At 44.3% G+C, this 13239-nt stretch overlaps 1 protein-coding gene across 4 annotated transcripts in view; it reads right to left on the minus strand.

The window, feature by feature from the left end:
* Positions 1-13239, minus strand: part of SLC38A1 (solute carrier family 38 member 1) — a 65916-nt gene that overhangs the window by 51976 nt on the left and 701 nt on the right. The gene's annotated exons all lie outside the window — the stretch shown is intronic.

The raw sequence follows: 13239 nt of genomic DNA on the forward strand, positions 1-13239 counted from the left end.
AGCTTCTCTGAAATACAGAGGCGATTATCAGGCAATGCAATTAATGAAAAGGCCTAACAGGGTCACTGGGTGAAGACCTTAATGTTAGCCCAACCATAATTACAATCTCTCAACATTTATAATGGGGTTACAAATTGAAGTTTAGTCGGCACAGAACATCTTTGGTCCTTCACCACGATCTTGTGAGGTACTCTTAAGCAAGCACTATCTTGGTACGCTGATTGGTACATTTTACCAAGAGTACTATCGTAAAATCTGTAAGTCTCTACTCTTCATAGTGTTATGTCTCAAAGGAGAAGATACACAGAGAAACTTGTCTAGCCTTACATTGCTTATACCCTATTTAAGCAAGCAAGACCATCCCACATAAAGTGACAGTACACCATAAAATATCTGCATGATAGAGACCCAACTCTATGGCAGAACAAAGAATAAACCCAGAAATATTTTGGAGATACATACATACATACAGATGTACAGGCAAGCAGGCAGGCAGGTAGGAAGGCAGGCAGGAAGGGGGAAAAAATGGGGCCTGGAGAAATCAGCTAAGGTGGACTTGAACTATGTCTAAAAACAGGTGGCTTTAGACTGGGGGATAGGGAAGGCATCACTTGTACTGGGAATAGCACAAGCCAAATGTGCACAGAACAGCCTTGCATGACCATTCAGATGAACCAGCTAGAGCAGAGAGAGCAAGCTGCATGTTCTCCAGTAGTGGAAGTTTTATAGCTTTGGTAAAAGCTGATTGAAGGACTGTAGAGGGGCACGCCTGGGTGGTTCAGTCAGTTAAGCATCCTTGATCTTGATCTCAGCTCAGTTCGTGACCTCAGAGTCATGAGTTCAAGCCCCACATCGGACTCCACACTAGGCGTGGAGCCTACTTAAAAATACATAAATAAATAAATAGATAGATAAATAAATAAATAAATAAATAAAATACCGTAGAGGGAAAGCCAAACCCTCTTGTTCTAACTTAAACAATGTCAAAAATCACTTTTTGGAATAAATACCATTTCAATTGCTAATATGCTTTATAGGGGACTGGCCTGCTCAGTATTTGTTCCTACTTCCGTTAGTCCCGTTCTGTAGATGATGGAAAGTTGAGAGCTGCATTTCCCACAATCTTTTGCAGCTAGGGTTCTAGGTATGATTTAGATCCCACACCAGAGAGCAAGGTGGTGGGGGCAAGGGAGCCATCTTGCTGGTACAATTCCAGCAGGTGCAACAGAAGGCTCTGGAACCAACATCTGTGGCTATGGATTCCCGATCATCAGATCTGGCTCCAATGATGTGCTCCTGGAGCATGCAGCTGAGACAGTGCGGAACCGGCTTCCTGGTTCCCTGGCTGCCGGCTGGAGGCACAAGTGGTAATTCCTTTAGCAGACTAGTTTTAAGTGGTAGTTTTCCAGTAATTATTCCTAGAGGCCTGCCCTGCCATCTCTTCTGACAATTTTACAGACACTTAATTGCCTGTATTTAATCCCTTTCACTTAACATACATAGAAAAATCTCTGTTACGTGCAACTAGACCCTAACTGATATTCGTAATTTTATTTTCCCCCCTTTTAAATTTTTTATTATGGGAACTTTTAAACATATACACAAGTAGACAGAATCGAATAATGAACCCCCATGAACCAACTTCAACAATTATCAATTCAGGCCAGTCTTGAAATTTAACCCCCATCGTCACAGAGAATTATTTTAAAGCAGATCCCAGATATCCTATCATCTGTAAATATTTCAGCACTTATCTCTGAAAAAATTACTTTTATAAACCAATACCACCAGATCACTATCAAACCTAAAAAAACAACAATAATGCCTTTATATCAACAACACCCAGTCACACACACTCAATTTTAAAATTATTGAGTAACTATTGGTTTTTTATTCTGTAAAACTAATAAGATTAAACCTTTCCTAGCTCAATTGCTGAGAATCAATTATGGTAGCTACATCAGTAGTTTTGAGAAAGTGTTAGGCCTTAGGCCAATGATGGTCCTATTCCTTCTGCCATCACTTCTCATAACTGAGTCGGTTTACCCATTGAGATCCTTGGATCAACTGGCTCTTAGATGAATCTGGAGCGCCTGGGTGGCTCAGTCGGTTAAGCGGCTGCCTTCAGCTCAAATCACGATCCCAGGGCCCTGGGATCGAGCCCCACATCAGGGTCCCTGCTCAGCGGGGAGCCTGCTTCTCCCTCTCCCGCTCCCCCTGCTTGTGCTCTGTTTCTCTCTGTCTCTGTCTCTCTCTGTCAAATAAATAAATAAAATCTTAAAAACAAACAAAAAAAAGAAAACCCAAAATCCTTTAAAAAATAATAATAATAATATGAGTCTATGAGCTGCTCTTCTGTATCTCAAAAGGCCTCAAACAGGCCAAACAGGTTGACTAAAATGTCAGGTATCCTTGCTTTGGCCTAGATTGTATTAACCTGCATGATCCTAAATTCTGACTGGCAATTTTATATTTCTTTGAGTAATAAAAACAGGAAATAAATTAATATATTAAAGTTGTAGTCAACATTCATTAAACAGTATACGTACAATCTGGATATTACATCACATATAAATAACACTTCAACTACAACAAAAGCTTAGTGTATAGAAATGCAACTGTCTTCTATCCATTGGTTTTATATCCTGCAACTTTGCTGAATTCCTGTGTCAGTTCTAGCAATTTTTTGGTGGAGTCTTCTGGGTTTTCTATATAGAGTATCATGTTATCTGCAAAGAGTGAAAGTTTGACTTCTTCTTTCCGATTTGGATGGCTTTTATTTCTTTTTGTTGTCTGATTGCTGAGGCTAGGACTTCTAGCACTATGCTTAACAACAGTGGCGAGAGTGGACATCCCTGCCGAGTTCCTGACCTTAGGGAAAGGCTCTCAGTTTCTCCCCATTGAGGATGATATTTGCTGTGGGCTTTTCACATATAGCTTTTATGATATTGAGGTATGTTCCCTCTATCACTACACTGCAGAGAGTTTTTATCAAGAAAGGATGCTGTGCTTTGTCAAATGTTTTTTCTGCATCTATTGAGAGGATCATATGGTTCTTGTCCTTTCTTTTATTAATATGGTGTATCACACTGATTGATTTGCAGATGCTGAACCACCCCCCGTGGCCCAGGGATAAATCCCACTTGGTTGTGGTGAATAATCCTTTTAATGTACTGTTGGATCCTGTTGGCTAGTATCTTGGTGAGAATTTTGGCATCCATGTTCATCAGGGATACTGGTCTGTAGTTCTTTTTGGTGGGGTCTTTGTCTGGTTTTGGGATCAAGGTAATGCTTCCATTTCTATTTTTTGAAACAGCTTCAGAAGAAGTATTCATTCTTCTTTAAATGTTTGGTAAAATTCCACTGGGAGGCCATCTGGCCTTGGACTCTTGTTAGTTGGGAGATTTTTGATTCCTGCTTCAATTTCTTTGCTGGTTATGGATCTGTTCAGGTTTTCCATTTCATCCTGTTTCAGTTTTGGTAGTTTATATGTTTCTAGGAATGCATCCATTTCCTCCAGATTGCCTGATTTGTTGGCGTATAATTGCTCATAATATTCTCTTATAAATTGCTTGTATTTCTGCAGTGTTCGTTGTGAGCACTCCCCTTTCATTCATGATTTTATTTATTTGGGTCTTTTTTCTTTTTGACAAGTCTGGCGAGGGGGTCATTGATCTTACTAATTCTCTCAAACAACCAGCTCCTAGTTTTGTTGACCTGTTCTACTATTTTTTTTTAATTTCTATATCATTGATTTCCGTTCTAATCTATATTATCTCTCTTCTCCTGCTGGATGTCGGCTTTATTTGCTGCTCTTGTTCCAGCTCCTTTAGGTGTAAGGTTAGGTTGTGTATTTAAGACTTTTCTTGTTTCTTGAGAAAGTCCTGTATTGCTATATACTACCCTACGACCCAAAAATTACCCTACTGAGTATTTAACCCAAAGATACAAATGTAGTGAACAGAAGGGGCACCTGCACCCCAATGTTTATAGCAGCAATGTCCACAATAGCCAAACTATGGAAAGAGCCCAGATGTCCATCAATAGATGAATGGATAAAGAAGATGTGGTATATATATACACAACGTAACACTACTCAGCCATCAAAAAGAATGAAATCTTGCCACTTGCAACCACATGGATGGAACTAGAGGGTATTATGCTAAGTGAAATAAGTCAGTCAGAGAAAGACAAATACCATATGATTTCACTCATATGTGGAATTTAAGAAATGAAACAGATAAACAGAGAGTAAGGGAAGGAAAAATAAAGTAAGATGAAAACAGAGAGGGAGGCAAACCATAAGAGACTCTTCACTATGGGAAACAAAACGAGGGCTCCTGGAGGGGAGGGGGGAGGGGGATGGGGTAACTGGGTGATGGGCATTTAGGAGGGGAGCACTTGGTGTTACACACAACTGATGAATCACTAAGTTCTACCTCTGAAACTAGTAATACATATTATGTTAATTACATTGAATTTAAAGAAAAAATTTTAAAAACCCCAAAGCTTAAAATTTATACTCAAAATCTTCAAAAAAGATCTTTGGGAGGTGGGGAATAATAAAAGTGGCCTTTGGTAGTGAGAAGCCTAGGAGCCAGTAAGCAATCTCAAATTAAAGGTGTTTTCTCTCTTTTTCTTCAAGACTCATGGCTTAACCAAATGCAAGTGGTCGCAGCTCTGCTAGCACGCTGTATCACCACTTCCTCTCCACGCACTTCCCTGACTTCCCTGACTTCTGCCAAACACTCTCAGCTCTGTATCTGGAAAGTGACTTTGTCTATAACCTTGAAATACGCCCCCCTCCTCGGCCCTTTACTGCCAACAACCTGAACAACCCCCTCCCGTCCTCATCGCCCCCCTGAAACCACGCTCGACTGGCAAATTCTGGCTCTACCATTTGGGAGCTGTTGACCCCAGGCAAGTAGGTTAACTTCTCTTTGCCTCAGTTTCTGACTCTGTAAACTGGAGATGAAGAATACCCACCTCACACAGTCATTGTCAAGATTCCACGCTCAGGTCCGCGGCCAGCACCTGCAACAGTGCCCGGCTCCTTGCAACTACTGCTGCCATTTCGTCATCAAGGCAAGCGGCCCTTTCTCAGTTCTCATTGTCTCCAACTGCTTCCACAGCAGGCAGGGAATACTGCTTCCTGACCTCCCCCGGCTTGCAAAAAGCCGGGCCTCTAGGCCCTCTCTGCCAGCGCCCTTCCTTCTCCCGCCTGCAGTGTAGGGGTCGCTCCTTCCAGCACACACTCCAGATTCTTTTCTTTTTAAAGTTGCAAGCCTGGAGTGTCAGGTTTCATCCCACAAAGGCATCTTTCAGATTTTTTCCCCAGTCTTTTTCATTTTATAAAACGAGCATTCCCCTGCATTATGAAATAGGATCTCCCTCATAAATACTACTCGATAGTCATCGAGTCACTTAACATGTCACGTGTTTCTTCATCTGTAAGATGAGAAGGCTGGAGGGAGAGAGGATCTCTCAGGTTCCTTCCTGCTCAGAAAAATTTCCAAATTCTCTTTAGACGCCAGCTGCCCGCGGGACTTCTCCACGCGGATGTTCGCCATCGCCTCAAACTCACAGGCCTAGCTGGACACACCACTGACCTCACACATCAGCTTTGCCACTCCTGTTAAAGATAATGTCCGTTCTCCTCATCACTCAAGATTCCGAGCCTGGGTATCGCTTTAAAGCTGCTGAGTATCTAATCAGTCACCAGGCCCCATCAACATTCTTTCGTATGTCCCCTCCCTGCCCACAATCCTAACTCACTTTCCTCCATGCTACCTGCCAACCCTACCCTCTTCCCCTACAGAGGCAGGTTGCTCCTGAAAGTACATGTCTGGCACATTCCTCTTCTCTTCTTGCCAGTCATAATCTCCCAACGTCTACAGGATGAAGTCCAATCTCTGGAACCTGACGACACAATCCCAGGTTGCTCCTGACTCTCTTTCTCTCCGATGACATTCCTCCTGAACCTTCTACACCCTCAATGGATCTAGTCTTGCACAGCTCTCTGCTTTGTTCATACCATTCCTTTGGCCCTGAACATGCCCCCTCCCCTTCCCGTGAAGCCCATTCCTCCGTAAGCACAACATTTCTCTCAAAGCCCAGCTTGTTTGCGTTCATGCTTCTTTTTTTTAAATTTCAAACCAACCTTCTCTGTAATATTTTTCTCCAGTGACCAACCCATGATTGATTATTTACCTGTCATGAATTCTTTCAGCATTTTTGTATCGATTACCCATTAGCTTATTGGCTTACACAAAGGTTCTTATATATGTTAACAGTCTTCTTGTGTATTTATCGGCCTCCATAACTATAATTTCAACTCCTGGAAGACAGGGGTCATAGACCTCATAGCTCCCTAGCACATGGTAGAAGCAAATATGTTAACAATAGTAACGATGACTAGATTTAAAAAGCAAGCTGTGAGCATCTGTCTGCAGACAGTGTATTAGTGATCCTCACACTTTCTCAGGAAAACAAAATAGAAACGGGACGATAAAGGAGGCAACATGAATAGCCTCACCTCCCAGTTTTCATGAAGTCTGCCACTTAATTCCTTTTACATTTAATCTGGGCACGTGAGAATTATGTGGAAATACATTTAAAACTGTAAAGTACCATATAAATGGAAGGTATTTATCATGAACATCGCAATCACTATGCTTGGAAGGTTTAGGAATTCTTGGCATGATTTCTAAAGGTGCAGAGAAAGTGGACTTAATTAAAACAGTGGTTCTCTACTGCGGACAATTCTGGCAATGTCTGGAGACGTCTCGGTCACAAATGAGGAGATGCTGCAGACTTCCAGTGGAGAGAGGTGGGGGCATGCTGTGATATGTTATACAATATACAGGATGGCAGTCCACAACCGGTCACAAGAGTCCGCAACAGTTATCTGCCTGCAAGTGTCAGCAGTGCCAAGGGTGAGAAGCCCTGCGTTAAAGGAAGCTCACCAGGGGACAAGTACCAACTATTTCTACATGGGGCAGGGAGATGAGCTGTACCCCGACACCTGCACCCACTGCTCCAGAATTCCTCTTCTCTTCCAGCTCCTATGTGACCTTTCAAACGTCTATTATCAATATGTCCAGCCTATGATGTCTAGAAATTAATATGTCCAGCCTATGATGTCTAGAAATTAATATGTCCAGCCTATGATGTCTAGAAATTAACCTATCCATATTCAGATGTTTTAAAATGACTCTGATTTCTCTAAGACAGAAAATACTGATAAACTCCAGAAGTTAACAAAGTCAATCTCTAACTTGGGTATGGGATAAACTGCATATCACATTTTAAAAAAATCCCCTCGATGGTTAATGAAATGAGAACAGTGAGTGTATTTGAGCAGGGTGGCCACCACAGAACTAAAAATCTTCCTCATCAACTGGAAAGTCATAGATTTAAATAACTACTGAAAACAACCTGAAACAGTTAGGCCTTTGAGAAAATTCTTTCCTTGCACATGTATGTTTTTGCTCTAATGATGTTTTTGATCAGGAACTGCTGTTGAACTAAAAACACGGGATGGGATTTTCTTTGTTTTTAAGGCTTAGCTAAGCTATGACAGCCAGCTCCCGGCAAAATACTCAGGAAAGAACAGAAATAATGAGAATTTTAAAGCGTCACAAAGTGGTGCATGTAAAGAGGATCATTTATTTTTAAAAAATTACAAATATACCTTTGCATGAAAATAGAAAAAACATCACAGAACACACTCTACCCCAATATCAAATGATGTAATAATCCTCAGACAAGTTTTTCTTCCCTCTAGGCCTGTTTTCTCAGAATTTCTCAAATTCTGATTAACCCATGCCCTCTCAAAAATCTCCTCCAGTTTTAAAACCCTCTGAATTTATGATTCCATCGAGTGTTTCTTAATGGATCGCTTTCAAAGATAAGAAATGGGCTTGTGGACAAATCTTCTGAATAGGTGACCGAGGCTAGAAGTCCTCCGTTCTAGACATAGACAGAGGAATCACCTCGGGACTTAAAAAAAAAAAAAAAAAAATAACGAACACACAGCAGTTTCTGATTTAAATGGTCTAGGATGGGATCAAGCATGGATAGCTTAAATGCTCTGCAGGATTCAAATGTGCAGCAAGCAGTAAAGTCTACAGATAGGTGCAGACTAAGGGTTGCAAATGCAACCACAGCCCAGGTGCGTGTGACAAACGAGCAAGGCAGACTGGGCATCAGGAAGTGGAGAACACATATCCCACCAGGTTCAGTAGGAATAAGCCCAATCTTTCTATTTTTAAAAAAAAATGCCAGAAATTCAGATTTCAAGTGAGAATCTGATGTTTAAATATTGTCAACTGGGGCGCCTGGGTGGCACAGCGGTTAAGCATCTGCCTTCGGCTCAGGGCGTGATCCCCGCATTGTGGGATCGAGCCCCAACATATATATTGTCAACTAACTCCAAACAATTGTAAGAGAAAGTGTAGGTCACACAAAACGTACCCGCAGGCTTCATTTGGCTTTCTAGCACCAGTGTGCAGCCTCAAGTAAACGAGTTCCAGGAACCAGGACGCCTTTTTCCTCTGTGCTCTGTCCTGTCTCTCCTACTCAGAGCCTGTTCCTCCTGTACCTGGGTCAGGGCCTATCCCTCTCCCTTTCCTTTTCCTTTCCACTGTCTCTTTCTTTTCCAATCTTCTTCATCACTCCTGGAAACTGAGATCCACACATTAAATCTTCATGTAGCCCTGGCTGTATCACTGGACAGGACTGGATGCCTGGGAAAATTGAAGTTGTAAATTGTAACCTAAGGCTGTTGGCTCCATGATGTCAACGACGGGCTGGGTTAGTCAAATCAGGGGAAAAGTCAGTCAAGCGCACAATTCTGCATAACTTAGACTTCATCAAACAACATATGGAGGTCTTCATTTAAATTCTGACTTTGTTTTGTTTGCTTTAAAATCTAAGCCACTGGGATTAGAATCATCCTGGGTGTTTTTAAAAATATTCCCAAATCTGGGCTCCACCCCATGCCAACCAAATCTGAGGTCTGGAAATGGAGTCCGGGCACTGGTAGCTTTTAAAAGACCCCAAGTGGGGGGCGCCTGGGTGGCTCAGTCGATTGAGTGTCCGGCTCATGTTTTCGGCTCAGGTCGTGATCTCAAGGCTCATGGGATCTGGGCTTAGTGGGGAGCCTGCTTGGAATCTCTCCCTCTGTCCCCCGCCCCACCACCCCACTTGCTCCTTCGTGCTCTCATTCTCTCTCTCTCTAATAAATAAATAAATCTTTAAAAAAATAAATAAAAAATAAAAATAAAAGACGCCAAGTGGGCCTAATGTAAAGACAGAGCTGAGAATCACTAATCTAAACTCGTCCCCTAAACCTGCAGAGTAGCAGCACATTTAACTCAGATGATTATCATCTTAAGTACTTCTTTTAACCCTTTCAAGGGTTTCCTCAGCTCTGTTCGCATTGTATCTTCACAACTCTGTGAGTTAGGCAGCGTGGACACTATTTATTAGCATTAGACAGATGAGAAAACGAGGCATAAAAATGTTAAAAGATTTGCACAAGTGCACCCAGCTAATTATTGGCAAAGACACATTATAACTGTACCCGAGGCGGAGTTCCTTGATTGTAAGCCTCGTTCTTGAAAAGTTTCCCCAAAACACAGGGCCTTCCTGATCGCTGAATCCCTTTACTGTTATTAAGGAACCCTAACACCTAGGTGGGCACTAGAAAACCAATGACTACAATGTGATCAAATTTCAGAAGTTAAGTGTAACTGTTTTCAAAAGACGTGGTTTAGGGTCAGTGGTCCAAGGTGTCTTTTTCTGAAGTCTGTGATGCGATTCTGAAAGCGCTGACTTCTACACACAGCCTTCCCCCACCCCCACACCACCTTTCATAGTTTCCATTAAGATATTATTTTCAGAAAAGTATTTTAAATGATTAAATATGCACAGAATATCAGAGGTAAGGGGAACTTTACTGATCAACTTTCCCACCACCTCTGATAGATGAGAAACCTGAAGTCCCTTTTAATTCAATATACAAGGAGTGTTACCATGGTACCAAGCGCTTCACACCCAGCATCTTAACTGAATCTTCAGGATAACTCAGTAAGACAGGTACCACCACCACCACCATCACCATTATCTTCATTCCCATTCAAGATATGAAAAAACAAAGACGGGTTCTGGGTGGCTCCACTGGTCGAGCAGCCGACTCTTGATTTTGGCTCACGCATGATTTCAGGGTCGTGAGATCAACCCCATGTCCGGTTCCACACTCAGCAGGAAGTCTGCTTGAGGATTCTCTCTCCCTCCCCCTCTGCCCTTCCCCCTCCATCCTTCCCCTCTGCCCCTCTCTCCCAGCTCACCCTCTCAAATAAATAAATAAAATCTGTTAAAAACAAAACAAAAACATTAAGGTTTAGAGAGGCTACACAATTTGCCCAGTGTCCCTGGGCTGGTAAGTCGGAACCCAGTATTTACTTTTGACTCAAAATCTGTGGCCTCTTCACCCTGCCTTCTATCACCAGAAGTAACAAAAGCACAAAAAGTAAAAGACAAATCCTCATGAAAATGCTAAGAGATGATCAGTGAACACTGATTTGAAAGGGGAGAAAAAGAGGCATTTGGGCTAGGCCTTCACAAATACACAGGATTACAGTAGGCATTCCAGTCCAGAATCAACACCCATACGGAAGCAGAAAAGCCACAGGGAGAGCACAGGGTGAACTGTGAGAAAGACGGAGAGAGACAAGGCATCAGACCATGGAGAGTCCTGAGTGCCCAGCTAAAAAATGGAGACTTGAATTTTAGGTCACGGGAACCCCCTGAAGGTTTTCAGAAGCAACGCCACTAAAAAATGAAAACTGAAGTTTAGAAATACAGATCCCATGCAAGTGTGGAGACTGAATTAGGGGAGCGGGGCTTCGTACCCGAGGAAAGGAACTAGAAAGCTGTTCCACCTCATGAATTCCTGCTTCCCCTTCACCATGTGCTTGCGTGAAGCACTGGCTTCTTTAGGGCACCTCCACGTCTGTATCCCAACACATGACTTGCACTGCCATGTCTAGGACAGGTGACAGGGACCTGAACTTGGGCAGTGGGAACGGAGATGAGAAGACAGGTTTGAGAGGCATTTGCCAGGGCCTGGTAACTGCTCAGAAGTGGGGAGAGGGTAAGAAGGAAAGAGAAGCAGAGTAAAGAAACCTCTCACATCTTCACTTGGGAGAAAGGGCAACGAATAATGAGATACAGAAAGGAAGGGGTGGTCAGCAGCAGAATGAAGAAGTGAATGAGATGGCTAAGGTCTCAATCTGAGAGGCATTTATTAAGCCGCAACTCTGTGCTGGCTATTAGTGGAACTATAATGAGTAAGATGGGTTTTTTAACTCAAGTTATCACCCAGAGGGAGAAAAATACAACACTAGAACAGCCAGATGCCTGACCTCCTCCTCTCTGGACAAACGTCACCCTCCCACACAGGCCCTGCTAGAGGGTCATCTATTTCAAGTGCCCTCCCCCATCACATGATCCTGTTTTATTTCTCCCTTATGCAAATACTTGAAATTCATTATATGTGCACTTATTGTCTGTTTCCCCCAGGAGAGGGGAAACTCCACAGAAGCACGAACTTTATCTAGTTACATATAGTAAGTCCTCAGTAGGAAATATTTATTGAATATTTGGGGGGAGGGGAAGGGGAGTGAATAAACTTCACCAACGTTTTAAGACCTCAAACCAAACTAGGCAAGTTTCCTAAATATTCCTAAAAGGTGACATGCTGAGAACTGAAGCGACTCAGAAGAGTAAAGCCATTTTGAGGTTGGGGCGGAAGCACAATCCAGGATCCGTGCCTCATCCCGCCTGTTCCGCATAGATTTCAGGAGTGCCCGCCCGGTGTGAGATGTTTCAACAATGAGGCCAGCCAGCCACCTAGCTCAGGTTTTATTTCCGTTGTCCTTCTGACGTCAGAAAAAGCACGAGTTGCAGCACAGTTTCTTCTATCAAGGTGACAAATTACAGCCTTGCTGTTCCCTGCAGTCTGCAAACCATAGCCTTATTCTCTCCTCCCCGATATTAAAAAAATTAGCTCCACTGCAGAGATGTCAAACCCCCTTCACATACAAATAAATGCCGTTTCTTAGCGCTGGGGTCTTTTTCACTCTTAACTACGTACATCACCATGGGTTCGTCTGAGAAAGTACGTGATCCTGGCGGCAGTAAGGCTTCCACGGGAGAAACAGTGCTATAAAAAACTGGGTCCGCGCCGCAGAGCGAGACACAAAGGACTCTCAATTGTAGCACCACCTTCCCAAGCCGGAGACAGCCTGTGAAAGGCATCCCGAAACGCGGTGAGGCTGTGACCGCGAAATTCCTTTTGCCGCCATATGCTCTCGTACATCCTCCGATTACAGTTCACCCTAAACCCAGGGGCGGGCGACTCCGCAGGGAAGCGGCGCCCAGCAGCCCCGTAACCTGTGGGGTCCCAGTGGGTGCTGAGGAGCCAGACGCTCAGGGAGGTGGATTATGGGGAGTGGGAGGCGCCCCAGGGCGCGCACTGGGGCGAAGGAGCGCTTTCCTCCCGGCACCCGCGGCGAGTTCAAAGGCCTTTTGTGGCCACGTTTAGGGACGCGAGCGAGGCGCCGGGGACCGGAGGAGGGAAGGGGAGAGGAGGCAAGGCCAGTCCGCGCCCGGGCCCCGGGCGAGCGGTGGCCTTTTGTTCGCCAGCTCCCGCGGAATCCAGCTCTCAGAACAGCACTTCTCTTTCTCCCCTTCTTCATGTTGGAAAGCACCTCTTCAGGGCGGGAAAGGACAGTGAATCACCGCCAGCTTCCCTAAGTAATCGTCCCCCCGCATCCTCCTACTCTAGGCTACTGAGAGAGGGGGCAGAGCTCGAGGAAGGGGCTGCAAACGTGCTCCTGTTTACTAGCGCTCGGCGGCTCGGCTCCCTCGCGGCGCCCAGTCCCCCCCAGCCCCAGCCGGCCGCACGCACACCCCCGGGGGCATCACATACTCTCCTCTGGGCCCTGCGGACTCAGGAAATCCCCCCCAAATGTCCAGGATTGGAACACTCCTCGGATATGCAGTAGCGCCCTCCCGTCCGCTCCACTCTCCTTCCAGACCCGCGTGGTCCCTGACCCTAGTATCGTTTAACCAGATCGCGTGCCACACTCTTCCGCTATGAAAACAGACCCAAAAAGTAAGCCACAGCCCACGCGAAGGTGAAATTGGGGCCCCTGCACCCCCTTACGCTGC

Source organism: Ursus maritimus, unplaced genomic scaffold, assembly GCF_017311325.1.
Source record: "Ursus maritimus isolate PB19 unplaced genomic scaffold, ASM1731132v1 scaffold_26, whole genome shotgun sequence".
In the NCBI taxonomy this organism is placed as follows: domain Eukaryota; kingdom Metazoa; phylum Chordata; class Mammalia; order Carnivora; family Ursidae; genus Ursus; species Ursus maritimus.